Raw genomic sequence first — 27679 nt, forward strand, 5'->3', positions numbered from 1 at the left:
TCCTCAATGTACTTCTTTGTCTTTTTCAGTCTGTATTGTTCTTTCACTTCCCAGTGTTGATATTTCTCTTGCCCTCCTCTATAAGAAATGAGTAAAACCTATAGATCAGAGAATGTAGATCTGTCTCAAGGGTCTCAGATTCCACTTTGGGATAATAATACATACTATTTCCAAGGGGAGTTAAAGTGCCAACCATCCAAGAGACAAAACTAACTTTTTACATAATTTCACATATTAACCGATACAGGGAAAATTTATTTGCAAGATTTCATTAACTATTGTAAGTTCAACAGCAAATGGCTTGGGAGAAAGAAAAACACTAATTATTTCTCTAAACATCAAGTCCAAAATCCATTCATGATCCCAGGCCACCATCTGAAGACTGAGTAAAAAACATCAACTTTGGAAATACTTGAGTGCCATTGTTATGATGAAGTAATGACACATAAAGGAACATGTAGAAAGATTTTATTAAAGACAGGACAAGTCTTAATGAGTCTCATGACTCAGACAAACACAACTATCTCACCTTTTGGAGGGCCGAGTATTACTGGACCTGGTGGACAAAACCACTGATCTCAGCATTCCTTACCATTATATTCCATGTGAACTAATCAGTTACATGGAATTGTGAGCACTTGGCTTTCATTAAGCAATCAATCCTGAGTACACTCAGAATTATTTTCCATACTTCACGAAAAGATAGACATCGAAAATATACGAACTATCCAATATATATGATTAAGGCAACACAGATGCTAAAGAAGGAAAATTGTGTTTCCTCTTTCATTTGCCAACACAAGAGAACATAATTAACAGCTGGGAATATGTAAACATGCCTAATTAGTAAACGTTTTCCTGCTTAATAAAATTTATTTGGGGGATAGTGAACTGCTATACGCTCAGTTACTTATGTCCCAACTCTTAGATATATTGTTCCCATTCTTTAATCAAAACTAGAAATTAAGCTACAATCAAAATGTCATTCATGCAACAGCAGTTTATTGAACACCATCATCCATCAAATTATGTTATCCACGAAATAATCTATGCAATATTTCATAAAGAAATAGAAAAGACAAATACATAAGGCTTATGAGTTTTAAATATTGTGTACAGATCACCTGAATAATAGTATAAAGTTTAAAATGAGACAGACCTTCCATTACTCAGTGCCTTCATTAAGAACTTAAGCATCTATGTAATTAAACTTTCCATGTCTTATTAATGCCTGATTTGTTTAATCTCCACCTTTTTTCTTACACTGACTCCCCAGCATCCACTTTTAAGATATTTTGCATTTTTAAGAAAATCTTATATCATCAGTGAAACAAACGAAATACCTGGAACTGAAAACCTCATTTGAAAAAGATTAACTTTTTTTTTCAGCTGCAAATTCCAACAATAAAGGTATTGCTAAAGGAGGGATTAATGTTAAAGTAATTCTGTGTCTACAAAAACTGACCTCAAAGGAATTAATTACACAAAACATATTAGGTACCAGTTCAAGTAAATCTTCAATTTAAAATGTCAATTGGAAAACATAAATCTCTTTGATAAGTTTTAAGTCATGGTGTTAAAGTTGCAACCTGCAGTCTAAACCAATTACAAAGAAAACACTCAAATCATGGTTTTTTAAAAAATATCTTTAACATATGCTTTACTTTCTTTAACTTATCTATACTATGTAACAATTTTATGCAACATTTTCAGATTAGAGACTGGTTCCAGATATTTTAAAGGTATTACAAGTTTACTTCAAATCTAAGTGTAGTATCTGCCTGAGTAATAGCCATATTACCTCCCAAAAGCATTCATTTAAGTAGGATCATTTATAAAGACCTTTTAAAGTCCTATGAAGGGGCAAAGTTCCATCAAAGCCATCTGAGTCGTGTGTGTGTAAAATAGAAATGTGTGTTTTTATATATAAAATGTGTTGTATACACACACATACATATATACTAGCACATTAACATATTAAATTTAGAACAACGTAAAAGAGGCTTTTAATTTAACATTTGTTGACAGATGTTTATTGACTTTGTGCAAAATGTCAGTGATGCATATGAGAAGGCAATGTTTGTAGCACACAGAAACTATTATTTGTTCCCAGTGCCTTTACTTGTCCACTGTGTAATCCTCTATAAATTACCTGATACCCACCCCCTAATCCCATACCCATCCCCCATCGCTTTTCTTAATCTACAAAATGGGTAGTAATATTTGACTGCAAAATCATTTAAGAACTTCACATGGGAAAGTCTGTACTAAATACACAAATATAGCAAGTGTATTTTGCCATTATGAATAATAAATTGTGTTTTCAGTCTGTTTTCTTTTTTTCACTAAATCTTATTAACTTGACATTTTTCCCCTTAATAGAATGAGTCATTAACTTCCTTTTTAAAATTTCTGATATATGTGCATAAGCACTTTTCAATTTTGTGGTGAAATATATCAAGAAAGAAATGTTTTTAAAAATGCACAGTATACAGTATACATCATTTATGTTGTACTTATATAACTTACATAACTTATAACATTTGTGTCATGACTTATATGTCATTCTGTGAAATTTTAAAAATTTAATTACATCATGTATAGTAACATTTAAAGTTCAGAGTTTGCCACAGTCATCTTTTCTTTCTGAGGCTTTCATAACCACCCCAAAGGTCCTTGCTGATCCACTGAAATAATAAAGAAGGAGGGATATCCTTTCTTTACTATAGAAGTTGTAAAAGAAAAAAGAGACCTATATTAGAATGATATTTGCAAATAACAAAAGGTACTTTTGAAGGTATTTTTAAAAGGTGAGGCATCATCTCCAGAAAACAGATTGTAGCATATTAGAAAAACCAGGTAGTATCCATCTGAAAATTCTAAAGAATGTAAGGGTATCAGTAAGTTATTGGCTAACAAAAATGAGCCTGTATCATTAAAAGAGACCATAAAGGAAAAAGGCAGTTGATAGAAATTGAATCCATTTCGTGAAGTGTTGCTAATATTAGGTCTTTGTTGAACTTATTGGCACGAACTAAAATTAATCACACGAATAAGAACTATAAAACTTATAGATAATGAAATAAAGAGGGAATAATCACATTTCCCAAAATGGCAAATTATGTTTCTCCCATTTTGAAAAAATTCTAATCAAAATTTTTCATGTTATGTGTATCTACATAATGATGCCTATAAATAAATATTTTAAAGTTTTAGATATTGCACACAAATGAATTAATTTTATACACTTAAAATAGATCATGTCATTTATACCTCAAATTTTTGTATTTCAGTTCTTATACAAATGAAGACAAGTAGGTTCCTTTGGTTAGCATAGTTTAACATAATTATTAAAAGACCAGAATATATGGTTTAGCCTTACAGCATGCAAATACCAAAATATTGGTCATTAAAATCTGGAGATAAGAAACCCAATAATGATGAGTGGAAATCACTCATTTAACAAAAATAATAAAATTCAAATTTAAAAGTTAGAAGCTATACATAGCAAAGGAAACATGTACCCATCTGTGAGCATAAGCTATTTGGAAGTTAATTTTTTTAGTTATATAGACATTTTTGTTGTGATATAGTGGTGATAGAATGAATGAACAATATTTCTCTTCATTAAAATAAATGATCTATATCGTGGCTTTCTAGCATCTTATTTTCAAGGAAGTCAAATACTATAATTTGATCTCACTTGATCTCAAATAAATTTTGAGGACGTTTTTCTTTAGCCTTCTATGAAAATACAGCAAAGGTTCTTACAAAGCTGGGGTTTAAGAAAGGGAGAGATGTTCACATTATAGACTTTTTATGTTACAGTGAGATAAATACATTGTACATTAGAGGCATGGTATAAAAATACCAGGATTTTAGGAATAGGGATTTTTCTTACATATGTTTGGCAATTGTTCAGAGTTAAATAGAATAAACTGTCCCCCGACAGACTGAAAATGAATGACCTGTATTATATGGATTAAGACTTTTCAAAGAATTAGAGCACAGTAAATTCATTTATCTATGAAGTTTTACTGAACAGCACCTAACCTGTCTTTGATGATTCAGAAGGTACTTCACAAATTTTTGGTACCTTTGAATTAATATTTATGAACCTTCATTACCACTATAATTAAGACATACAAGGTATCAATTAATAGAGAACTCCAGTGAGAAAATGCCACGTCAACTAAGCTTTATCTCTGCACAGACATCCCATTCTTGTCGGCCCACAGTACCGATATTACTATTTGCAATTTTGACAGCTCCTTGCTTATAAATATAAAATCCCCAAATTCAAGAGGAGGTACTTTTTTGAATCGAAGTTTTTCTGACCTTCTTTTTTCCTATGTTTGTTGGTAAGACCATGTGAAGTTCTCAGTGTTCATGGTCATAACTCCCTATTTGGTAATTGCCAAAGAAATTTATCAAGTTGGCCAAAACACAGATGGAGAACTAAGTGGATACCGATATGAAACAGAGAAAGAGTGATCACTCTTAGTCTCACCTTTGACACCATGTGGACACATGCCACTGACGTGATTTGACCCTCAACACTGGGATTCCCATAGGCTCAAGAGGTGGGAGTCAATATTGTTTTAAAGGGAAGATTCTAATCACACAATTCCTATCAGAGTTTTTAGTCTTTTCTACGTATAGTCATTTGGCCTTTATTCATGGCTTGTACCCTCTGTATTTTTTTTTAATCACCAAATCTTTTATTTATTAACTTTAATTTTAATTCCAGTATAGTTAACATACAGTTTCTATTAGTTTCAGGTGTACAATATAGCAGTTCAACAGTTCCATACATTACATTACTCAGTGCTCATCATGAGAACTATGCTCTTTAATCCACATCCCATATTTTTCCCATTTCCCCACCCCCACCCCTCTGGTAACATCAGTTTGTTCTCTATAGTTAAGAGTCTGTTTCATGGTTTGTCTCTTTTTTTTTTTCCCTTTGTTCATTTATTTTATTTCTTAAATTCCACATATGAGTGAAATCATATGGTATTTGAGCTTGTCCCCACTTCAGAAAAGGATCTCTTCTTTCTTTGGTCAATAGGCTTGCAAGCCCACATTTGTTCTTTTTTGACTGGTATTATCAGGCCAGTGCAAACCCTAGAAGCTTCATATATTTGCAAAGTGTATCAGATTCTATTTCATATCATGATTCCCATAACCTCCAAACTTTACATTATTTGAATGGCACTCTCTTAGGATATCTGTCTAGTATTATCTGTTTGGGGTATTCACATCCCTCCTCTTTATGTCCCACGTGATCATTTCTGTGTTGCTGTTTTGTTGTTCTCATATCCTGCCCCTTTCTAAGGGTTCCATGTTTCTCTTCCTCTTAAAGGGCACTGACCCCTCCCACTATCATTCAAAGTGAGGGAGATGAAAACTACAATGTTTTCCCTAATCTTCACACTCTTCTTCTTTATTTTTTATTAAAATTGTAACATAAAAATGTCACTCTGAAGAAAAGCCTTGGCTTCATCATTCCCAGCTCCCCTTCCCTGGGAAGAGAATACATTGCCTTTTAATCATGTTGGCCTTGCTTTTCCATAAGGCAATAAAAAAACAGTCTCAACAGAGGTTGCCAGTTATAACTTATGTATAAAAAATGGAATTAAAAACGTTTGATGAGGCAGAATCAGGTCCATAGGGACCCAGCCCCCTGTATTTCCCAAGTTTTTATTTTCTCCTTGCATTCCTCCAGCCTCTCTTCTTAATTTTGTCTTGCATGATTCTTTCTCCCAAACATACCCTTAGGATTTCACAGGGGCCTCCTTCCCTAATTTCCCCCCTTTTTTCCTTCATTCCTACCAGCAGGCTTCTGCATTTATTTTCGATTGACTCTGTACTCTCACTGTCTACAAATATTCATTATAGTTGGAAGTCGTAATCTACCTTTTCTGACGCATCAACTGCATATGAACAGAGTTCTGTGAGATTATTTCCTTTTTCTTATTGACTAGATATATGGACTGGCTTTCAATTCACTGCATAGTTTTCCAAATGGATTTATATTGCTGGTACAGAAACACGCCCACATCATCTATCTTACCATTCTTCTTTAATGATTTTTAGCTGCCTTCAAATTGGCCGGTTTCCCCAATCACATCCCCAGCTCATGCATTTGGATGTTAAACCCTGTGCCTTTATGGTTTTACACTAAATTATGCCCTATTTTGTGGAATGCTTTTTTCTGGGTATTTCCTAGAAATTCTACCTGTCCCCCTTCTGGTGACTATAGTAAATACTTTTCTCCTTCCTCCTATTTATTACAGGTTGAGTGTTGTGTCAGCTTTTAGTGCATACTACTCGCATTGTAAATTGCAGCGTAAACCCTGTAAATTGCATTCTCTTGCACTGTAAACCCTGCCAGAAGCTCTAACAGGATGCAACTTGTTGACCTAAGAGGTTCAAATATCCCATATCCTTCTCTGTTTATTCTTAAGAAATATTTTCAATACCCTGTTTTGCATAGATTCCATTAATGTTTTACTTTTCCCTGAATTTCTTGACTCTTTCCCACCTTTTTCCTGCTTTCTACCCTCACCTGGCTCCCCACCGTCAGCCTCCACGTGCCTAACGTACGTTCGCACAGAGATCGTGTGTGTTTATCATGCTGTGGTAGGCAGCTTCCAAGATGGCTCCCAAAAACCCTGCCTTCCGGCATTCATGTTGTTGTGTCATCCCAACCCCAGAGTGTGGGCTGCATGTAATCAGCTGCCTCAGACAAATAGAATATAACAAAAATGATGGGATGCTACTTCTGCGTTGAGGTAACAGAAGTTCCTCTCTCTCTCTCTCTCTCTCTCTGGCTTTTCTTGCTTGCTCACTCTAAGAGACTCCACCTGCTATATTGTGAGATGTGCTATGTAGAGGCTCTCGTAACAAGGAAATGAGGGAGGCCTCCAACCAACAGCATGAAACTGGGTCCCTCTGTCCAATAGCTCACAAGAAACTGAACCCCACCAACAACCACATAAATGAACTTGGAAATGGCCCCTCATCCAAGCAAGCCTTCAAATGAGATCTCGTCACACCCCCATAGCCCTGGCTGACACCTTCATTGCAACCTTGTGAGACACCTGTAGCCAGAAGACCCAGCTAAGTTGCTCCCAGAATCCTGACCCACAGAAACTGTGAGATAATAACTGTTTGTTATTTATATCTCTTAGTGTAGGGGTAATTTGTTACACAAAAATAGATAACTTATACAGTAATCCCCCTTATCCATGGTTTCGCTTTGAGTAGTTTCAGTTACCCCCGGTCAAAAAAGGTCCAGAGGCAGAAAATCAATAGTCACCTAATGCTATATCACAATGACTATGCCATTCACCTCACTTTGTCTCATTACACAGGAGTTTTATCATCTCATATCATGGCAAGAAGAGAAAGGGTAAGTCCAGTACAATAAATTATTTTGAGAAAGAGACCACGTTCACATAGCTTCTATTATAGTATGTTGTTACAATCATTCTATTTTTAGTTGTTGTTAATCTCATACTGTGCTTAATTTAACTTCTGAAATTAACTTCTAAGCATACATAGGCATGTATGTATAGGGAAAAAACATAGTATATTGTGTTTGGTAATATCTAAGTTTTCAGGCATCCACTGGGAGTCTTGGAATGTATATATTCCCCATGGGTAATGGGGCAACTACTGTATACAGAGTATTATAAATATGGTTTACAATCAGAGTCATTAACCTGTGTAAATAGTGATAATGTTCTAATGAAGTAGTTAACTAGATCTTCAGGACCTAGCATAATGCCTGAACCATATTTGCTCAAAAAATATTTATTGAATGAAATGAGAACTTCCCACTTCTCTAAAACTTCTTTGATCGCCGCTGCTAATAAGTTGGTGTATATTTGAGTTTTGTCTTTGTCTCTTCAGGCTTTTATAACAGAATACCATAGACTGGGGAACTTAGAAACAACAGAAATTCACTTCTCACAGTTCTGGAGGCTGGAAGTTCAAGATCAAGGCACCAGCAGATTTGGTGTCTGGTAAGGATTTCCTTCCTGGTTCATAGACGGCTGCCTTCTCACTATGTCCTCACATGGGAAAAGGGGCTAGAGACCTCTCTAGGGCCTATGTTATAAGAACTAATCCCATCGTGAGGGATCCACTGTTATGACTTAATCACCTCCAAAGATCCCACCTCCAAATACCATCACTTTGGGCATTAGGATTTAACAAATGAATTTGGGGGGAAACAAACATGCAGTCTATAGGAGGGTTTTTGGTAACTGATTTAGGCAAAATTAAAGAGAAAATATTAAAACGGTGACAGGTGGCTCAGAGAACCAAGGAAGGCTGAACAAGGGTGTTCATGGAAGGCACAAACACCAAGAAAAGCTAAAATCTGTCAAAGCTTAGTCAAGGTTCTGTCTGCCTCAGGGACATTGGCCAGGACATCATGTTGTGGGATAGTTGGGCACTGCTAGACTTTGGATTTCAGTGCTGCCACTATGCATGATCTGTAGCCATTCTGGCCTTTTACATCTTTCTCTGAAGACCCCACATTTGGAGTGGGGCATCCTTTGACTGAGCCGAGCTCATGTGCCCATACCCCCTGCCAGAGCTGAGAGGCAAGGATCATCTGCCCACCTTTTGGCAGGTGGAGGTGGGTTCCTACCTCTCTCTGAAATCACCCAAGGTGGTATTTCTCCAAAAGAAAAGGGAACCAGATGCTGGGGGACCAAAAATGACCAATGGTCATGCCATCCTAATAAAGAGCTTTAGTGTTCTCTTTCAGGTAATTTTGTTTTTCTTTTCAAATCTGCTCACCAAATGGATTCCCTTTTTAGTACAGACCATCTAAAATAATAGTCTGTGCCTGGATATTAACAGCTACTCCTTTCTCACCACCCACTTACCATCTATTATAGTCCATTTTCTAGTCAGGTGTGTGAAGAACTAAAAGAGCAGGTTTATGTGCTTTTTTCCCCCTCAGACATGAAAAGGCCTAGATTAACACTTTTAGTCTAAAGAAATAAACTTACAAAGCATCCGGTACTGGACCTGTCTCCCACTGTAAAGTCAATGCCTGGCATTTTCCTTTTCTGGAACATGGGTTTTCCAAGAGCAATTCCATTTTCTTCCTCCTGTAAGGTCTCACAATGGTATGTCTACACTTGTGGATCTAATTATTTTGAAAACTAATCTTCTTCTCCTCCTGCCTATATTTTTTAATTATTTATGGTCAGTGCCAACAAAAATCCACCCTCTAATTCTAATCCCCATAATCTAGATTCTTTTCCTTATATCATCACTTGCATTTTTCTTGGGCCTTATTTCTTTCTTCTTTCCACATTTCTCCAACCTTGTGGTGGAGATAATGACCCCCTTTTGCTTGTTTTCCTGGAGTTTTCTTGAGCTCCTCCCTCTATCCCCATCTTTGTTTGTGTTCTGAACATCTTTCTCTCTTAAGTTGCTGGCTGTCTGTGTTTGCCATCTTTCTGTCTTCACATTCTCTTTCTTGTAGCCTTCTTTATCTTTCTACCCAACTACTCTAAAGCTCTTTCTCTGAGTCTTCTATTGAACCTCATATTCACACCTCCATCTTGACTGAAGACTGTTTCTCCATTTCATCTTTTTTCTCCCTATTTTTCTTTATATCAACTATAGTTCTTAACCATGCATCACTAATTCAACACACATTTATTACATATTTATTCTCTGGTTAGAACTGCATAAGGTGCTAAAGAGAACAAAAAGAATAAACTAGAATTCTGTCCTCAGAGGTTCAAGATCCAGCAAAGAAAGAAAACTTGTTAAAAAAAAAAAAAAACAACTGTAAGTAAACATGATAAGCACAATCTTAAGAGGATAACCAAAATACTTGAGAGCACAACAGTTGGAGAGATGGATCCTGCCTGAGAGGTCTCTTCCTCCCAGAACAACTGGCATTCAGCCTGACTCTTGAAGGATGAGTGGGGTTTTGCCAGACAGAAATGGGGAAATGTATTTCAGGCACACTGCTAAGTAAAGTCATGGGTGTTGTGGGTTGTTCACAAAGAGATGAGTGGGGACTGAAATCCAGGCCATGCTCTGTATGTTACTACTGATACCCCAGCATAGGGTTGTATTGTCTCAGAAGAAGGTGAACAAAGATATCACATAGGCTGGTGGTATGTAAGTGCATAGTTTGTAAGAGGCAAATACCACACAGCCTTTCATTTCTGCTCTGTTGCCCCTTTCTTCTGTCCTGGAAACCCTCAACCATGAGCTTTTCCAAAGTTAAATTCTTCTTAGATCAGTATACACGGTGAATGTATGGCCAACCTCATAACCTGCAGTGTTTCCAGTTAAATGGGTTATTCCAATCTTTTCTGTCTTGCATTTATATTGTTTCTCCATACATGTAATGGTGTAGTATCTCTTTAGCTACACAAATATTTCATCTCCAGCTACTGTTTCCAAATAAATGTTTATTGCCTTTGATTTAATTAAAGCTATTAGCACAACGTTCTGTCACAAAAATTTCTTATTTTCATCTTTTCTTGCTTCCTGTATTATTCTTCCAAAAGGAACTTTCTGGAATTTCAAGAAACCATCTGCATTTTATACCTGAGAGAGATCTAAGAGGCATGAGAACTAACCTTAAGCCTCTTATTTACTGATCCAAAAACCACATCTCAGATGCCGAGGTATTTGTTCCAAGTCACAGAGTTAGTTAACAGAAGAATCATCTTCAATTATATTTTTTAAAGATGTATACAACATAGTTTTTTTAATTTTTTTTTTAGAGAGAGCAAACCCAAGTGTGGGAGAGGCAGAGGGAGAGAGAGAAAGAGAAATCCTAAGCAGACGCCATGCTCAGCGAGGAGCCTGGAGCTCGATCCCCCAACCCTGGGATCATGACTTGAGCCGAAATCAAGAGTCAGATGCTCAAGTGACTGGGCCACCAAAGTGCCCTATATACAACACAGTTTTAGCAGAGACCACTGTCAGTGTTCCCTTATTGTTGTAGAATCATCTGCTCTTCTTCATATCAGAAACTTATGTGGGGACCCATTTTTCCCTTGCTAACCTTTTTTTACACACTTACGACTTTGCTTCTCTCTTTTTGTGCTGCTTTATGATTTGCCCCCTGGTTGTTTTGCCCATGTCATGTTTAGAGCTTTCTTGGGCTCCTCCAGAATGGTCTCAGTCCTCTGCCTGGGCTGAGTGCCCCATGTACCATCATTTCTCCACTTGGCATCTGACCACCTGTTGGTACTCCGCCATCACCTATAGAGGGCATAGAAAAAGGATCTCCCATAAGACAGAACTCTAAGCCCCACATCAGCTTTAGCCCTGCTATTCTTTCTTAGATAGAATTTGTGGTCATCTTTTTTGACAGGTCCACACAAAGTTTTAATTTTTAGAAATGATTTAAGGATAACATATAAATATGGCACTAACAAATGCACCATTTAAAATATATGCATAGATTCCTTTATCATAACATTTTTATATTTATCCCCTTATCTCTCCAGTCCTGAAACTTCACCTCTGTAAGATCTGCGTCAAGTAGCCAGAACAGTCTTTTAAAAATACAAATCGGGTCATGTCACTCCTTGTTTAAAATTCTCCAGTGCTTTTCCAGTGCAATTAGACCAAAATCTAGGCCCCTTACCATAGTATATATGGCCCTGCAGGATATGGCCCCTGCACCTCTCTGATTTGCTGTCTTTCCATTCACCTCTCCTGCCTCACTGAGCCCACACTACACTGACCTTTCCATTTCTCAAACATGCCAAACTCCTTCTCACCTCAGGGCCTTTGCACTTACTGTGCTCTCTGCCTGAGAGGATCAGCCCCCAGAGCTTTGCCTGGCTGCTACTTTCCAGCATTCAGCATCCTCTTGCAATTACTCTGCACTCCATCCCATCTATTCTGTCTCATTCAGTCTACTCACCACTCTCTGAAATTACCTTGTTCACGTGTGTGTTTATTATTGTTGGTCTCGTCCCTCTAGAATAGCTCTGTTCAGTGGAACTTTCTGCAATAATGGAAATGTTTTCTATGCTGCACAATATGGTAGCCAATAGCTACATGTGGCTATGAGCACTTGAAACGTGGCTGATGAGACACAAGTATGTTTTGTGTGGCTCCCACCAAGAAGTCAACAAAACACTAGAAAATCTCAGCACATTCTTATATAAAGCCATTGGGCATCTACTGCTGAAATATTGCTGTAATTCTGGTTGCTTCACTTTAATAAAAACCTAACAGAGCAGGGACAGGTCAAGGGAAAGGCAAATAAAATAAAATGATGATGGAGGGATTTCTGCAGGACAGTTAGCCCAAACAGTGGCTTGGTATGAATTGGACAGAGAGGTTCTCTTTGGTGGACATAGCCCCTTGCCCCAGCCCCTTCCTTGGGGAGTAGAGCGCTGGCTGGATTTGAGGCAGCACTCACCTTCTGAGCAACCTTTGTGCAGGGCCAGTCTGCATGGCCATAAGCATAGGCCCCGTGTTTCTGCAAAGGGTTAAAATTATTTATATTCTTCGACAACCTGAAGTGGTGAGCAACCTCGGCACAGTAGAAATAGGGGCACACTTTGAAATGGAGTCTGTAGTGTTACAACCAATAAAAAAAAGAAAGGAAGAAAGAAGCAATCATTACTTGTTACAAATAAGCTTCTGAAATTTATACTCCTAGATACTCCTAGATTATAGACTACAAGATATATCTTTCAAAGAAGACTTCTAATAGTCAATTATAGATAAAAAGGATAGTTTAAAAGTAATTTAACATTTCAAAATTCAGATGTGCATGTTCTTAAGCCTCTATTTCAGAATCCTGATGATCCATTTCTATTTCATGCCCTTGACTACCTCTCTAGGACTCTGTGCTTGGGAGGTTATCAATGACCCCTATCTTTTCAGAATCATCAGTTTTTCTCAGCCTTCTCCCTCCTTGGCTCATCTGTGACTTTCAGCTCTGATGACCACCCACTTCTTAGAATTCAACAAACATTTTATAGAGAGTTTATATGCCAGACACTGTATAAAGTCACAAGGAAATAAAAATCCTTTCCCTCGAGGATTTCATAGTTTATTGGAGGAAACAGGCATGTAAATAAATGGTTTCATTATGGTATCATGAGTGCAAAGACGACATGGTCTAGACTCTGAGGTAGCATAGAGAATAGGATGATTAATACCATTTGGAAATGGGGAAGCAGGGACGTTTTTCCTAAAAAAGAACCTGACTTTAAAGGATGGCCAAAGTTTCCTTGACAAATAATGTGGAAGGGCCGGCATTCCAAACAGAGGGCACACAATATACAAAGGATGGAAATGTGGATGAGCAGAGATCTACAAACAGTCTGGAACATCTAGGCTGGGAAGTGCGAAGGCTATGTTGGGAGGCATGGGGGGAACTGGAACAGAGAGTCCCTGAAGGCTTTAAGCAGAGAACTAATAGGAACAGATTTGTGCTCTGGAAAGATCGCTATGGAAGGGTGTAGGGAAGGGAGAAAGAGAAAGGCAAAGACCAGTGAGGGAGGATTACGGTGAGCCAGGCATGGGAGGTCAGAGCTGTGATTACAGGCATTGACAGTAGGCATGAGCATTGTCTACCATTTATGGGTAATCTGTGAATTGAACCTTCATGTTGGTGATTGGTTGGTGGGAAATGAAGGAAGAAATAAAGACTCCCAGATCTGTGGCTTGGGTAGATCAGGGAACAGAATGTCATCAACCAAATTAGGGTGTAGCAAAGGCAGAACTATTGTTGGGAATGATAGGAAGCTTGTTCTTATACTTGCTAATTTGGACACTGTCACACATTGGACAATGATAGAAGAGGGGAAAGCAATCTCAGCTTTGACACTGAATTGCTTATCTTATTCCAGGAAAATTATATAACTTCTCTGCCCTTCGGTTTCTTTACCTCTAAAACTATTGACCTAGCATCTGGCATATACTATTTCTATATAATCAGATTTCCCCAAGAACCCTGTGAGGTATGGGAAAGTATGCTTATTCTCAAAAAATGGAAGCCCCAAGTAACTTGCAGAAATTATAATGGTGTATGTAAGTACACTTTGTAAAATGACACTGTTCATTTACTATTGTTGTTTTTCCCTTTTGTTGTCCTCCTAGTCGGTACTACTACTATTCACATTGTCCCATGCTGATAAGTTTTGGTGGTTTCATGAGAGCCTCAGGGCAAAGACTGGTCCTGGTTATCACGTGTGCACAGTGCTAAGAACATGGCACAGCATACTTTCAGTCCATGCTGATTGGGTGGGTTGAGCCTACAGAAATCGACTAGCTGAACAGCTGGAGCTTTATTTGGTACTTTGTCCTATCTTCAGCTGCCTCCAAATGGCATTGACCCCAAGGGAAAAAAGTAGAATTCTCTGGGCAGTACAGCATTTTAAATATTAGAGAATCTAGGCATAGGCTGTGTTATACACTCGCAAGAACCACAGTATTCTGAATTTACTGTTTCCAAAATGGAACATTATCATGCTAAAAATTAAGAAATATTTATTTTAATTTATGTTGGCAGTAAAAGCGAGTAATATGATCATGCCGAAAATGTCCTGGGTCTGTTGCAGAATAAAAAGTTGTTTTTAAAAAACTAACAACTTTGAGCACAAGGCAGTTTCTGTTTTCACTCTACCCTCAAGAACTCATTGCACCCGTGAGTCTGAACCCACGAGGATAATAAAATAATTATAGTTTTATTTTACTGAATTCTGACACTGAATTTGATCCACTAATGTCTGCATATTTCAGGTAGGAAAAATAGTGAAACTGGCTAGATAACGCTCAGATTTTTTTTCATAATTTTAAATTCTCTGTGAAGAGATCTTGTCATCATTTACATATTTCTTACCAAAAACTTCCTTGTAATGATCTTAGCACTCTGAGCACATCAGAAAATCCAACCATCACACACACACACACGCACACGCACACGCACACACACACACACACACACACACACAAATCCCAAGCAATGGTTGAAAAGAATTTATCAATTAATCAAGCAATGCTTTATCTGAGCCTCTTGCCTGTGTGTGCAGACACCAGGAAAGACAATTATAAGAGTAATACAAGTAGCATTTGTGTTTGGACTTCCCTATCACACTGTGCATGAGGATTGATGATTTTTTTTTTTTTTTTTGGAGGGAAATAAAGAGATTGGAAAGAACTTTAAGCTTATGCTCTGCACAGAAAATTCATTTTGAAATGTGTTCAGTTCAAGGGTTAAATGAAACCAAAGCAGTCACTTCAACCATGTTTTTGAAGAAAATAAAACAGCTTGATGTAAGTTAAATGAAGGGAGTCTATGACTTAAAAGAAATGGACAGATAGAGAAAAAGGTCACAAGATTAAATTTTCCCCGAGGGGAAAGTCCTTCTCTGGAATCATTAACCTCCTTCTAGGTCACTCCTGGAAAAACAGCGGGAAATCCTCCTGCGCCTGGAAAGATGGGTGCATCCCAGCCACCCACTGACCTGGGGCTGGAAGACAGACCTGATTGTGCCCCCAATTCCCCCTCAGGCATGCTTGATTTTAAGACCTCTATTTTAAAGGAACACGATCTCTCCTTTTTGGACTCTGAAATAACAAAATAGAAAGTACGTTTTTAACATGAAAAGCCTAATGCCGTTTCCCAAAGACAAAGGAAAGAACATACATGTGATAGCAGTTGTCCCTGAACTGGTGAGTGATTTGGTGCGTTTTCCCCCCATTTTCGCACACTTTCTATGAGATTTTCTTGTAGTTCCTAAGTTAAAAGAAAAAAGTTATTTGTCTTTGCTTTAAAAATATCTAATCGTTCTATATGTGTGTAGATTCTTTTACTGTTTCATTAACTAGTATTAGGGGGGACGTCCTTGACTGGAGCATGCAAGCTTTTCTGTCAGGATGCATTAACTGCTTCTTCTGTTTATTTTCTACAACTTCTGTTATTTACATACTGATTTATGAGCATGCTGATTTATGATTTATACGTATATGAATAAAAAACTTTTGAGGCTAAAATGAAAAATGTTTAAACCCCAAAACGAAACACAAATATGTCCTAGCAAAATTATTTTTAAACATCTCTCTTCGATTTCTTTGTTTCAGCACCAAATGAAGAGTAAGTATAATTATCAATGCACGGTTGCTAAACATTTCTTTAAAATAAATCTGATTTCTGAACTACAAAATAATAGTTTCTCCAGCTTTGCACCCCAAGCTTTCCTAGCATAATGCACCGTAAAGCAAAACTGCATGTTAAAAATAGAATCTGACTGCTTAGCACCAAGCAAGAAACAGAATAATAAGGCAAAGTTAAGGCAAAACTAAAAAATCTGAAAAGTGCGAGAGCCCACCGTGAGGTTTCTCCCCCTCCCTCCCGCTTTGATGTCTTTAAATTGATACTGAGAAAAGGGACGAAATATGTTTAAGAGGTGCAAAGAAAAGAACGATGCATCAACCACTCACTGCTATAGAAGGAAACGTGAAAAGTGCTCTGCTCAGAGTGCAGGTGGTTTCTGTATTCTTTCCCAAATTGGTTCTAAAGCAAGAGAGAACGTTAAAGATTTTAAAAGACAATGAGGCAATTTCCTAGTCTCCAGAGAATAAAGATAAACTGAAGCATCAAGAAGAAAGGAAAGGAAAATGCACTTGTGAATCCTAGCACAGCCTAGGTGTGGCAACCGGCCTCTGCTCAAGTCACATACCTCACAGTCCTTCTTCCCTTTTAGTTCCTGTTCCCACACTGAATAACCAAGAAGTAACGATCTTAAACTGCATGTAGGTAACTTATGATGTAATATAAATTGGGTACAAAGGTAACAATTTCCTGACGGTGGTATGGTAAGAAAAAGAATTGTGTGCCTCACTGTTTTCCAGCCAAAATGCATTTCTAAAGCAGGAAATCAAAAACACATCACAAACTTCCAACTAGACTAAACACATTAAATCTGCTGATATTAGTAACTGTCACGAGGCTGCCAGGCTCAGGGAGCAGCAGGTACTGACAGCTACCCACTCCCTGCCTCTAAACACACTTTTCGCAGATACTTTGCTGAAGAAAAGTGAACAAATATTCCATTGTTGCTGCAGTTTATTAAATGGTCCCCCGGAATTCCCTACAGACACTGCTTAAACAAAAATAACGAATGGGACACCCATTTGATGCACAACACAGATCTGAACTGAGAAGCAAAATAAAAGGTTTCAAGTGACATAGGCCAGAACACGTCTGAGCCCCCCCACACCCAAATAAATCACTAAAATGTACATTTTCTAAGCTTCCTTTGTTTTCATTTGCTTAAAAATACATCTTATTAACTCTTCACTCATTTTACCTTAATTTCACCTTTCAATAGCAAGATAGCATCGTTTGACAATTGTGAAGATCTAAAAAATATCCAGGCATATATATATATATATATATATATATATATATACACATATACATATATGATTCTGTTTCAGATGGACTTCTGTTCGCCACAATGTCTGTTTATTGCTGAGGCTTCACAAGGTTTTATACCTGGCTTTTAAAATATCTCTTTTCTGTCAATCTCATTTGAAGGGCAGTTGTCTTCCTAGCGTCAGCTAATTGTTGGCACCACATCTGATCCATTTATTCACAAAGCCAGACTTACTCCTTTTAAGCTAACTCCTTTGTTTACGGCGATTTCTTTCCCACTGCCCACCAACCCAAAGTCTATTTTTCTGCCTGGCACAAGATTAAGGAAAAGGTAGGAACCTACCTAACAAAAAGACATACTGTACTCACGGGCAGATTTCTCCAGAAACCACCCTTTCTCCGGAAACCACCATCAGGAAAAATTGCTATGTGGAGTAAAGCAATTATAAAATGCCAATTATCACCTCCCTGGAAAACCTTGAGAATTTAAAACTAAATAGTATATACCTTACATGTTACCTTTACTTTTTCTTTGTTTCTATTCCCTCCCCAAACTACCCCCCCAACAGCCTTCTGTTTTCATTTCTCATGAAGACTTATAAAGTAACCGATACTAAGGAAGCATACATGAATAAATTTCTGACATTATGAAATTTATGATGTCTGATCATTGCCATTCATTTTATAGAAATGGTAGTTTTAAAATGAAAAGATTCGATGATTCTGGTCTGAAAAAAAATTTCAAAAATGAGTCAGCTACAATGAAGGAAAGACAAAGGCAGGAAAAAAAAAAAGAGAAAACCTTGGAGTAAAATGTTTTCTTTCCATTTGTTTCCTGTGCCTTGCTGATGTGAGGGGCAAGACGGAGGCTAATACATCTCACTTCGGCAGTACTAATTGTTTGCATTATCACAATAATCAAATGCAGCCATATTAATCTCTCTGGTTATTAACTTGATTTTTACACATTAAGATTTAGATTTAATCCCCTGGGACCATCTATTAATGCTTTTAAAGTTGAAGGGTTTCAACAGTTTTAAGTTTTTTCCCTTCTTTTAGCTGCAGGCAGTAAAATTTGAACGTGTGTGGAGTTTTGTATTTTGCATTCCTGGGGGATTTTCAGACACAGTGCTGTCAAGGACCATGAATCATGTTAATACATAGCAACCTCTACAGCTATTAAAATGTCTGCAATAATGTGATTATTTTAAAATGGAAAAACTAATATCACATGTGTTACTTAAAGATCAACTATTCTTTTAAAGTCACAGAGAGAATGCATTTAGAAAAAAAAAAGAAGAAGAAGAAGTTGTTTTTTGCATGCAGCCAAAATGTGAAATGTCTCATCTACTGAGAAAGAAAACTTTCAGCTCTTTTTACAAAATACATCCTTACTGAGCTTCAGGTCAACAGAGCATAAAAATGGCAAAAAGTCCAAGATCAATAAGCATGGAAAGCTGTTTTATTTCTGTTTGAGCAAGTTGTAGCGACAATGACCTGCTGAAACAGTCTCCAGTTTTATGCTTTCCTGGTCACAGAATGGTGACATCCAAGCAGAAAAGGGAGCTTAGTCTGTTCTGATGAGCTGGCGGTGTAGACCCGGCATTACAACTTGCCTTCCATTGATTGATTCAGGGCTCCATCTTTAGAAATTTATCAAAATCAGCAAATAGGACGAGAAGTAAGTAAACATTATCCAGGAAATTATATGGAGCATTTGTATCATAACATGTAGAACACAAGAAGAATAAGAACATGGTACCCCCCTCCATTCCTTAAAGGCATTTAAATATCTAAGTTCCCTGATTTTTATGTTAATTTTTTAAAATTACAGATATAAGTTAAGGTATGTTTGTTACAGGTATCTCACTCAACCAACAGAAAATACCAGAGCCCAGGAATAATCTACTGCATAAATGATCAATATTTCTGAGCTTTTCATGGTATTGTTTTGTCTTATCTTCTGAAATGTCTTTTTCAATAAAAGAAACATGGCCTGCATCTTGTCATTATGTGTATTTCCAATGTAATGTTTTTATTTTATTATTTCTTACCTGAGAATAAAAACCAAAGAATCGGGTTTAGTATTTGAACATAACAACTTATCAAAGGACATAAGGTGATATATATGGCAATTTTCTCTTGAAAAGACCGAAAGATTAAAGAATTTCAAATGATCCCAGACCCTAAGGTACACGGCCCATTTTGACATTTCCTTGAAGCATTTGGGCACATTCTGAAAGCTATGATGAAGAGTTCTCATTTCTGCCTTTTTTTAAAGTTTTTTTTTATTTCTTCATTTAACATAAATGGTAACATGTTAACGTGTTTAACATGGTGCTTTAACTCACAACCCCAGATCAAGAGTCGCATGCTCTTCCTAATGAGCCTGCCAGCCTCGCTCTCATTTTTTCTTATTGGGCAAGAGCTTGCCACTCTTCCTGTATTCTTTCACTGGACTGATGACTTTGACAAGCATTAACTGCCCAATGGACAGGAAGTGTTGAATCATATCCAGTGTCTTGCTACCTGAGGATCAGCACACATGCAGCATATATTCCTATGAGTCAGGCCATAGAGTTCCAGAATAACTAACTTTAGAATCCCTGAGAAAACTACTTCTAGGCACTATTAGTACTCAACTGGATGTAATGTTTACCACTCTTAACGTGCAGTTCAAATCATAATCAGTCCTTTAGAAATAATCACTAGTTTAACATTCAAGGAAGTCAGTTGCCTGGAAATTTCTTCCCGAGTCCTTTTTGAATCTTAGAACAATATTGACAATAGGGATAAGGGAGGAAGAGGGATGTTCTCCATTGTTTCATCAATTACCTTGAGACATACACGCAAAGAATTCTACAGGAATAAAAATGTAACCCCTCTCCTAATAGTTTAGTGTTGTTTCCAGATGTGACTGGGCCAGCACCTTCCTTCAGAGTATAGTCCACGATTTGTAGGGAGAGTTCAGCAGAAGCCAGAGCAGAAGTTTCTGTATGAATCCAACAAAAAAGCACGAGAAAGCGATCCTTTGCTGAACTACATTCTGCAGAGACATGACCTCAGGGATCCTCACCCCAACTCTACAGGATTTTATGATGTTTCGCAGAGAACGAAAGGCTTGGGGAAGTTCAACAACTTGCTCAAAATCACACTACTTATAAATGATGTAATGGAGACTCAATTCTAGATCTGTCACATGCAAAACTCTTTCTAGGAAATCATGCTGTCTGACCTGGGGCTGAGGTTTATAACAAGTGTCACACTCTTAACAGATAGCTAAAGATCAGAGCAGGAGCAAGCATGGGCTTTGGACAGGCAGGACTTCTGAAATCTAAAGAAACTTTGGTCTAAATCACAGCTCGAACAGCTATTGCATGACCCTAGGCAAGTTAATAATAATATAAAGAGAAGAAGACACAGAAGAATAGCTACCATTCCCTGAACATGAACATGATGCCAGATAAGGGACTAGACGCTTCACAAAACAGCTAATGTCACAACAACACTCTGAGGTAAATTTTGTTTTCTCAATTGTCAGATAAAGAAACAGAAGCACAGAAAGGTAAGAAACTTGCCTAGGTTTCTTGGCTTTTTCTACCAGAGAAGCTAGTAAAGGCTTTGGTTCCTCTGACCCTGTATAAATTTGGAACATCTTAGACTCTCTACATCGTTAAGATGGATTCATGGAGTTGCTGTGTTTAGTAAGTGAAGCAGCATGAAAGACTCCAAGCGCTCTTCCAGATGAATCGTTATCAGGAAAGGTTTGTTTTTCTATCCCTACTCTTCAAAAAAAAAAAAAAAAAAAAGGATATACATTCCTCTAACTCTTTGCCATGGTTCGGGCTGTTCTTTCTACTTCTCTGTAGAACTTCTAGTCTTTCTTTAAGCTTCCCATCCAAATCACCTGCTCCCTCCTCCCACCAGGCATGTGGCATTTTACACATATTTCTATTATATATTTTCTCCTCTATGACATTGAGCTCTTGCAAGGCAGAGATGTACCTTATTTCTACTTTCCTCCAGTATTTACTATTCTTCCTGAAATAGAGAACTTGTCCATCAAATACTGGTAGAATAATCACACTTACTCATACAACACATGTTCATTAAGCACCTATATGGAAGCGTCTTTCTACTAGGTCCAAACTGCGGCTGCCCAAGGACTTCAGGAAATTTCCAGAGGTGTCCCAGAAGAGGAAGCTGCTCCACCAGCTTCACTTTCCTCCCTGTGGAGCCTGACCTCTTACACTTTGCTGATCCCCTGCACACCCAGCCTACATCTCTGGTCAGGCTGCGAACCTTGGCTTTGTGTAGGTGCCATACAAATGATGATAACAAACACTTGTTTAGACCTGCCCTTTTTCCTATGTCTACAGGTTCAAATGAGTTAATCCAATTGGCGGGTGATGTTCTCTGATCTCAGTTTTAGTGGATGAGTGAAAAAGAAATGGCCAAGTAAATATCTGAAATCAGTGTCAGCAAACTTTATTTCTACGTATTAGTGAAGATTCTTCAGAGAAACAGGACCAGTGGAATATATGTAGATATACATAATAAGAGGAGGGTTATTGTAGGAGCTGGCTCATGCAGTTAATGAGGCCAGGAAGTACCATGATCTACCATAGGGAAGCTGGAGAACCAGAAAAACCTGTGGAATAATTCAGTCCAAGTCCCAAAGTCAGAAAACCAAAAGCTCCCCTAGTTGAAAGCAAGAAAATGTAGACACCCTAGCTCTAAAAGAGAAAGAGGATTCACACTTCCTTCTCTTTTTTTTATCCCATCTGGGCCCACAGTGGATTGGATGATGCCTACCCATGTTGGTGAAGGTACACCTTTTTACTCAGTCTACTGAATCAAATGCTAATCTCTTCCAGAAACACCTTTACAAACACATTCAGAAATAACGTTTTCTCAGCTAATTGGCCATATCCAACCCGGTGCAGTTGACAGGAAAAAATAAACCATCACATTCTATCGTAATTTAAATGGAGTAATTGATGCACCTTGTTCTCCTGGGCTGGCAACTGAGCCTGCAGAGGAAAGCAGGCAGGAAGGATGCTTCCTCAAACTTCAACCAGTCTGTCGCTGTTGGTCTGTGGTCATTTAAATACCACTATGGATTCCCAGCACACATCCACTATGTGATTTCTGAGCCCTCCCCGCTCTCTGCAAGAATTCTACCCAATTTGGGAAATAATTTTACCTTCCCCAAAATCAACAAATAAAAACAACCAACCAAACCCAAATAAGACAATGTGGGTGAGCTTCCACATTTCCTCTCTGCTCCAACCCTTTCCCTGGCTCATTCGTCTTCTCCTTTCACTTCTTCTTCAGACTGAATGGGTCTTATTCCTTGTTGCTAAGCTGACCTCACCAACAGAAGCTCTTCTGGCCTTTTCCAAAGCCTCTGTTCTCTCAGATAAGTCCCCAGCCCAGATAACCCTGTGGTCCTTCAACTCTAGATTTACTCACTTACTTCTGTCTTTCATACATGCAAATAGCCCATTTTTTCAAGTAGTTCTCAAAGTGAGGTCTCCAGACCAGCAGCATCAACTTCCTCAGGGAACTTGCTAGAAATGTACATTACTGAGCCCCACCCCAGACCTACCTTCAGATATTCCTGGGTGGAGTCTTGACACCCTGTTTAACAAGTCCTCTAGGTGATTCTGGTGTGCTGATGTTTGAGAACCACCGTCCTGAATGAAAGCCTCCTCAGGTCCCTTTTCTCTGGAGCAACTTTCAAATTCTCTTCCTCCTGGAACTGTCAAAGCTCTTTATCAAGGAATCTTCATGTAACTCTCCCCACTTCCAGTTTTTTATAGACTCACGTAAAATCCTGCTTTCAGAGATGACCAAATCACTGATATTACATGAGCTACGTGGTGGATTTACACTGAAATTGGAGATAGAAAGCCTGACTTTGAAGAGTGGTTCACTGCTTTCTAGCTATGTGACTTGGGCAAATTACATCAATTAGCCAAGCCTCAGTGTCTCCTCCTGCAAAATGGGAATAATAATACTTTCTTTACTGGATTATTGTGGAGATTAAATAAGATAACCTTGTGAAAGTATGACTCATGGTGTCAAAAGCTTAATAAATGTTTACTAAATTCTAATTAAAATGGTATACACACTTCGTGTATACGTAAGAGCCAAAAAATTTCAGAAATTTCATGGGCTGTGTAGTGAAAGATGCGTTTAAAAAGACCTTATTAAATGCTCATTTACATGGACACATCTTAATGACTTCAGAGGAGCCACAATGTTCACTAGGTTAATTAAGTATACTTTTAAAAATTGCCACATATATTTTTAGATGATATTGAATAATTTGTACTCTTTCCCACGCAGGATTTTCATCCTCTTTTTTTTTTTTTTTTTAGCCTCAATGTTGTTTGAATGCTGTTATTTTTGACTCTATAGAAAATTATCAAAAACAGGCAAAAAAAAACCCACATTGCTTACAACTGCCTTTTTTCATTTTCATGGAACTGAAACCAAATGAAATAGATTACAACAAGAGAGATTTAAAGTCTCTACAAGAATACTCTAAGTTCTTTAATTTCCACAAACCTGGCTTCTACCTCTGTCGGTCTGCTATAAAATGTGCTTTTGTTGTTGCTCTTCACGAACAGAAAGAAACCTGGGGAATCTTCGAGAATGCCCATCTTCTCAACCTGTGTGCTGCATTTAGTGTGTTAATTACCTCCTCCTGGAAATGTGTGACAGGATATTATTTTTGAAAGAGTAGAGTAGCCAGTGTTTTCTTTTGTGTTATTTTCCTCAAAGCTTTCCCTTTCCCCTCCCCAGATTGCCCTCACACCACTGTCCAGCAGTTTATTGGCCTGGGTTCATGGTCTCAGTGGAAGAGCGTGGCAGGGTATAAAGCAAGAAGAATGTGAGTACCCGACCTTTCATTTTTTTTCTTTCTGTTTAAAAAAAATTTTTTTTTATGTTTATTTATTCTTGAGACAGAGACACAGCGTGAGCATGGGAGGGGCAGAGAGAGAGGGAGGTCCAGAATCTGAAGCAGGTTCCAGGCTCCAAGCTGTCAGCAGAGAGCCCGACGCGGGGCTCAAACCCACGAAATGTGAGATCATGACCTGAGCCAAAGTTGGACGCTTAACCGACAGAGCCACCCAGGCACCCCTTTCTTTCTGTTTTTAATTCCAAAGCCTAATTTTAAAGTCAAAGCCTAAACCCAGGGAATTTAGAGGACTAGGACAGAGATAGAACATCTGGTTCAGAAAAAAAGGTATTTTCCCTTGAGTCTACAGAAGGACTCCCTCAGTCTGGGGTAGAGAGGAAAGCTGGAGGGGACCAGAAAAGAGGAGAACTCAGTGAATGTCAGAAAGAGGGTTTAGCAAGTGTGAAGCCCATGTGAGAAACTCTCTGCCCACCTTCCTGGCAGAGCCCCTTTCCCTGTAGACACAGTAAGACTCCAGAGAAGAGTTGTCACTTGCCATCTCTAGGTTGCTGGGGCCATAAAGGGCCCTATGGAGACTCCTGTGCTCTCCCATTAAGCAAAAATACATGGTGGAAGGTGCCTGGTTGCAAGAAAAAGAGCTGCCAGCAGTAATGAAGATATTACGTGATGACCACTGTGGCACAATGGCCCGTAGTCGAGTAATGAAGGGGACAGATCTCTCAAGAGTCACATGAGCCCAATCACGTAAGCCCCTTGGAGCTCAGGAAACCCAGAAAGAGGTTAGAACCCCAAGTGGGGCAAAAGGAAGTTTTTGTCTCCTCTTGCAGAATGGAGGAGATGAACATCTGGAAGTTAATTTGAACCCCATAGTGGTAAAATCACCTCTTACACCTTGTTAGTGGATTACAGACAACATCTACTTTATAGGAGTGCATAGTCATTTATGCTAGACTATTCTGCATCCACAGTCACTATGTGGACCCAGATGCACTCAGTGAAGGTCCAGGCTCACAATGAATGTTCAAGAAGAGTTTTTGATGGAAAGATTTCCGCAGCACTCACATAAAGATTTCAGCAGTTTTTCCCCGGCATCTTTTCAGCTGTCTTCAGTCCTCACTGTACCCACTGCTCTCTCTTGGTGGTTCATGTTTCAGGAATGTATGTGCACTTGGTACTGCACTGAGCACACACAGTACCACACACAGGACAGAGGTGGCCTCGGAGAGGTTGTGGTCTAGCAGGGGAGACAGATTTTAAAACATGATGGTACAAACATTACACTACATATTCATTCAGTGCAATGACTACGCATTATTAAGTACCATGAGGGCATACAAAAAGGAGAACCCAAGTAGATGAGGAGTCCAGAGAAGTCTCCCTAAAGAAGTGACATTTAAGGTGAAGTATGAAGAGTAGGTAGGAGTTAGGTAGGCTAAGACCGAATAGGTATGGGGGTGGGGGTGGGAGGTTAGTGTTTCAAGCATAAGGAATACCATGAGCAAGAACCCCAGAGGCAAAAGGATCACCGCATTCCACTTACATAGAGGAGGTCAATGTGTCCAGAATGTAAAGACCTGGTGGAAAAGTCCCATGGGATGACACTGGCATGATCAGCAGTGGCCAAATCACGCAGCCACACACAATAAAACAGCAAACCTGGAGGCTGAGAGCAGAGGAAAATGATCAAAGCATTCTACCCAGTGGAGCAACACTACCGTATTTGAAATTTACAACAAACACAACTATAGTGAGATACCATTTTCATCTGCTATATGGAGAAAAATTAAACGCAAGGTTGGTGAAGATGTAACAACCACCCTCTCATGCTGTTGGAGTGAATGCAACTTGATGCCTCCTTTTTGAAGATCAACCTAGAAATATATACCAAAAATTTAAATGACCGAGTAGTTCTATCAGAAGAAATTTACACTATGAATATATTCTGAAAATACAACCAGTTAATTAGACAACAGAGTTCGATAAAGCATCATTTCTAACATTAAAATTTTCAAAAACAAAAACTAGAAATAATCTATATGTCCATTAGTAGGGGGCTGGCTACATATATCACGATTTAATTACATGATGAAATATTATGACGTACTTATAATATATTGGAGATCTGGTTGGACTGATATGGAAGATCTTAGAGATATTTAGGTCTATGTAGTATGATTTCATTTACATACATACTTAATGGCAGCTACATATGTAGGGGGATTATAAATTAAGATTTTTTTAATGGAAGGCTACACCAAAAAAAAAAAAAAACTACTAGCTTGGTGACCTTTGGGGAGAGGAACCACAGGTGATAGATGGGAGAACCTGATTTTTTATTTTGTTTGGTTTGATTTCTTTTACAATGTACATGTGTAGCAGACATAGCTTGTTGCCTTTTCTCTATCCATGGCCGACATCATCCTTGTTGACAGAAGCCTGATGTTGATCAGCTGCCATCTCACAGGGCTGGTGACCCAATTCCCGGATAAGGAGTAAATTGCTTACAGTCCAACGGTCAGAAGACAATCTCATTTGCCTTGCCAATTTGAGGGTGGGCTGTGATCCAAGTCTCCCCTAGAAGATAGGAGATAAGATTGGCTGGAGGTCCCCAGGAGACCTGGCTTCATTCTTAAGAAGACACCAGAAGATGTTGGTCCCTCTCGTGCCTCCAAGCCACTGCAGCCACTTTGTGACAACGAGGAAGATCAGTCATAGGGTGACACCAAAGGGAAGTGTTTATCAGAAATAAAAACCTATACCACTGGTGAATTTTTTGAGTTTCTGATTATGCCAGCCATTCAGCCCCTTTCTGGACCTATTGCTTAAACTATTGAATTAAGGGCATCACAGTTGAAATCCAATTTATCTTATTTGAATATGACATTTTCAGTGAATTGAAATGCCAAGAATACAGCCGATGGAGTAACAAACTGGAAGGGGCAGGCAGGAGGCCCCGGGGCAGGCGAGGTGGGAGGAACACTTTCAGTAGCTCAGACTTGTGAGAGAAACAATGACAACCATTAGAGGTGAAGAGAAGAGCACCAGGGTGAGATCTGAGTTTTCTCCACTTCCTTTCTTCCACTTTCTATGTTTCTAAATTAATTAGTATATACTATCAAGTATATATGCCCACTCTCCCACTAGTGGATTTGAAATGACTTGTTTTTTAAGAAAAGTTCTTTTCTTTTTTTTTAAGTCTATTTATTTATTTTGAGAGAGAAAAAGAGGAGCATGCACTTGTGAGAGTGGGTGACAGGCAGGGAGAGAGAGAAAGAGAGAGAGAGAATCCCAAGCAGGCTCTGGGCTGTCAGCATAGAGCCCGACCCGGGGGGCTCGATCCT

The 27679-nt window shown here is 38.4% G+C and overlaps 1 long non-coding RNA gene across 1 annotated transcript in view; it reads left to right on the plus strand.

Moving 5' to 3' along the window:
* Nucleotides 1-10496, plus strand: part of LOC109276473 (uncharacterized) — a 10756-nt gene extending 260 nt beyond the window's left edge. Inside the window, exons 2-3 of the long non-coding RNA XR_002084689.2 lie at nt 7380-7417; nt 7921-10496. This is a non-coding gene — a long non-coding RNA (uncharacterized LOC109276473). The remainder of the gene's footprint in view (nt 1-7379; nt 7418-7920) is intronic.
* Nucleotides 10497-27679: the final 17183 nt, after the last annotated feature.

The sequence above is a fragment of the Panthera pardus genome, unplaced genomic scaffold (assembly GCF_024362965.1).
Source record: "Panthera pardus isolate Hobbes unplaced genomic scaffold, ASM2436296v1 HiC_scaffold_15, whole genome shotgun sequence".
Classification (NCBI taxonomy): Eukaryota; Metazoa; Chordata; class Mammalia; order Carnivora; family Felidae; genus Panthera; species Panthera pardus.